At 32.4% G+C, this 3,785-nt stretch overlaps 1 pseudogene; it reads right to left on the minus strand.

Annotated features, from left to right (window-relative positions):
- Nucleotides 1-214: 214 nt before the first annotated feature.
- LOC113080608 (ephexin-1-like) overlaps nt 215-3,785 on the minus strand; it is a 12,232-nt pseudogene continuing 8,661 nt past the window's right edge.

Genomic DNA, 3,785 nt, shown 5'->3' on the forward strand with positions numbered 1-3,785 from the left:
ACACACAGACTGGTTTTAACCATAAACTGTATAAAAACAGGTTTTAACCCTAATCTGAAAAGGAACGGAAAGCGCTGAAACTCACAGAATGTCTCAAGAGCTTTGCACGGCTCGCAAACACACAAATGAAAGCACCTACACAAACCCTAACACAACACATCAGTAGCCAGCGAGGACTGAAGCCTCAGGCTAGAATCCAGGTATACAACCTTTTTAATTTGCGCAGGTAAGAAATTTTCTTACAGTATTCGTCTGTAGTTCTTCTCCTGGTACGCCTGGTTGATGACGTAACTGATGAAGACTTGGAAGTGCTTAACGGCGTGAGTGTGAACAATGTCGCACACGTCTGAGATCAGAATGGACTCTTCGATCCTGTGTTCCAGATCCATGAGGAACCTGAGGAAAGTATGAGGTCATCACCGTTAGACAACAATATTATGGCTATGTGACATTTTGTATACGCAATTGAGACATGTACTTCAGTGGCAATGGGAAAGTACATACTGTTTACATATTGTTTAATGTTTGCATGTAAGTGTTAGCATCCAGATAATATATGCACATAAAACAAGCTGAACTGAAAAAGCTTGCATGAGCAATAACTTTGAAAATCCACTAAAATTAGTTTACATCTGGCCAATTTTGTTTAATGCCACTAGTGATGCAGAAATTAAACATGTTTCTTTACAGAAACTTTAGCTTGAACCCATTAGCTTAGCTGTGCACCAACTAACAAATCAATCTTGTATTCCAATGTTCGCTGTACAAGAGCAGGTTTGGAAGGGCCGAGCTCTTTCTGACTCATGCACATGAATCATTAAATTAATAGGTGGATTTTTATGTTGTAAAGCTAGCTGACTGGAATCAAATTGCACCAACACTTTAATTTTAGCCTGTGGGCAATAATGAGTATCAGTGTGACTTGAAGGGATTTTCACTTCTGAAATATGATTGCAGCAAGATTATGTGAAGTTTATTAATACTGACTGCTTTGTGAGATGAAACTAGTTATGGCTACATAGGAAATTAGAAGGCTATTTATTGGATTAGTAAAAGCAGATATCATAATATGTGACCACACACAGAAAAAGCAACTAATTTTTTATAAAATGTATTTTTTAAATATATTTAAAATAAAATAAATTACTAAATGAATTATTAACTAATAATAAATACTTTACTAGTTTTCAAAACAGATATATTTTAGAAAATGTTATAAATATATTTTTTATAATTGGAAAAAATAGATTACTAAAATAATATTAAACAAAAAATTATTAATATTTCCCCCCCAGATTTACCCTGATATATGTTTCTCTCTCTCTCTCTCTCTCTCTCTCTCTCTCTCTCTATATATATATATATATATATATATATATATATATATATAAAATGTGTTTTCAAAATATATATTTAGGACATATATTTTGAATTACATAATTAACTGATAACTGTTAATAATTGACTAATAATTATCTGATAAACTGATTAATCGCATAGGTTTTCCCACAAACACACCTCTCGCTTGCCTTCATGATGTCCTCAATGTTGGAGAACAGGAAGTGCATGTCAGACTGACTCAAGGTGTTGACAAGCAGAGGGTTTCGTAGAAAGTGGGTCTCCAGCAGCTCCAGGCTTTTGTAGTACGATGCCTCAGAGGTCACCAGTTCAAACATGGCCTACAGAAAGAGCCAGAGACACATTCCATTATCAAAGTTTGTGGTCGATACAGTTTAGAATTTTTTTTTAATTATTTTATTCAGCAAGAATGCATTGAATTGATTAAAACTGTCAGTAAAAATGTTTGTAATGTTTCAAATAAATGCTGTTCATGACACAGTCCTGAGGAAATGCAACAAGGTTTCAACAAAATATATTAAGCAGCACAGCTGTTTTCAACTGATAATAATAAGAAATGTTTCTTGAGCAGCAAATCAGCATATAAGAATACTTTATGAAGGATCATGTGACACTGAAGAGTAATGATGCTGAAAATGTGGCTTTGCATTACAGCAATAAATTATTTTTTTAAATACACTCAAACAGAAAATATTGTATTTTTATACACTAGTCAATACGAAGCATGTGTCCCACCTCCTGCAGTGTGATCTCCTTTGACTCCAGCGTCTTCAGTAGTCCACTGTCCTTCACCGCCTCCAAGTTTTGCCAGAGGCTCAGTGACTGCATGCTGTTCCTCAGCTGTAGCTGTAAAGCAGGCGCAGCCGTGACCCCTGACCCCGCAGCCCGGAAGCCCATCTCTCTGTCGACGCTGCTCGATCTCCTGCTGTTTAGAGGTGTCGCGGTACTCTTGATACAAGACATCTGCGCACAAACACATTATAGCACAGAATGATGATTCGGAACAATATTTTTCACACATTGAGATCTTTTATTGCATGTGACAGTAAAGACATTAACAGCACACTGTAGTAAATACTGTGCATGTTTCTCATTCACATTTCTAAACAATCAATATGGCAGCATGAGCCTCTTACGAATTGACTGAGTTCAACTTGAGTTTGTGTCAAATTTGCAAAGCACAGCTGGTCCATGTGAAGTCACTTTAAGGCAAGTCAGTGTTGCCATGCATGCTATTTTCTATATAAAGATGATGCATACATATATAATGCAGAGGGTTTTTTTTGTATTATGGATATACTATCATAAAATGCATTCATATTTTAAAATAATTGTTATTTTATATAATCTGTTTTCTTTTTAATTTTAATTGAATTTTTAGACAATTTTTATTAGTTTAGCTTTTATTTGTTTTATTTTTAATTTTAGTAGTTTTAACTTAATTTACTTCAACTTATTTTATTTCAGTTATGTGCCAAGAAAACATGAACCGAGTGAGATCCCGATCTGGAATTCACTTAGCAGTCTCTACCTGTCTGAGCATCTACATGATAACAGCATTTGTACACTGGATATGTATGTGTGTGTGTGTGTGTGTGTGTGTGTGTGTGCGTGTGTGTGTGCATGTCTCAAAAGTGTGACTTTGTTCATAGGAAAGCAGTTGCATAATGTCCTGTAGTCACATTCAACAAGACCTTCAGGTGGGTGTTCAGTACAGTCGTTTATATAACAGAAAAGAGAAGAGAAGAGAAGAGAAGAGAAGAGAAGTGAAGAGAAGAGAAATTATAATAGATGAAAAGAGATCAGACAAGTGAGAAGAGATGCTGATAGACTTTGATGAGAATGAAATAAAAAAAAATAATGAGATAAATTATAAATAGACATAGCTAAATTAATTAATTAACACATATTTAGAATATGTATTCCAGATGTATTCTGAATAATATATATATATATATATATATATATATATATATATATATATATATATTGCATTTTGTATAATTACATATAATATATATTTAAAAATATATTTTGGACATGCATTTCATTTTAAAATAAATGACTAAATATATGCAAAACAGATGTATTGAATATACTTTATATGTGTGTGTGTGTGTGTGCGTGTGTTTTACACACACAGTGACCGAGTGAGTATTATATATATATTTATATATACTCTTAAATTTATATACATTTAAAATATATATATATATATATATATATATATATATATATATATATATATATATATATATATATATATATATATATATATGTATATATATATTTTTAATCTATATAAATTATTAAATATATATAAAAAAATACATACATATGAACATATTATGAATATATAGTCTTCATTTCTCATGTTGTTGTTTTTTTTGTGGAGTGGGGGGGGGGTAAAATAAAATACAGAATGC

This window comes from Carassius auratus, unplaced genomic scaffold, assembly GCF_003368295.1.
Source record: "Carassius auratus strain Wakin unplaced genomic scaffold, ASM336829v1 scaf_tig00031797, whole genome shotgun sequence".
NCBI lineage: Eukaryota > Metazoa > Chordata > Actinopteri > Cypriniformes > Cyprinidae > Carassius > Carassius auratus.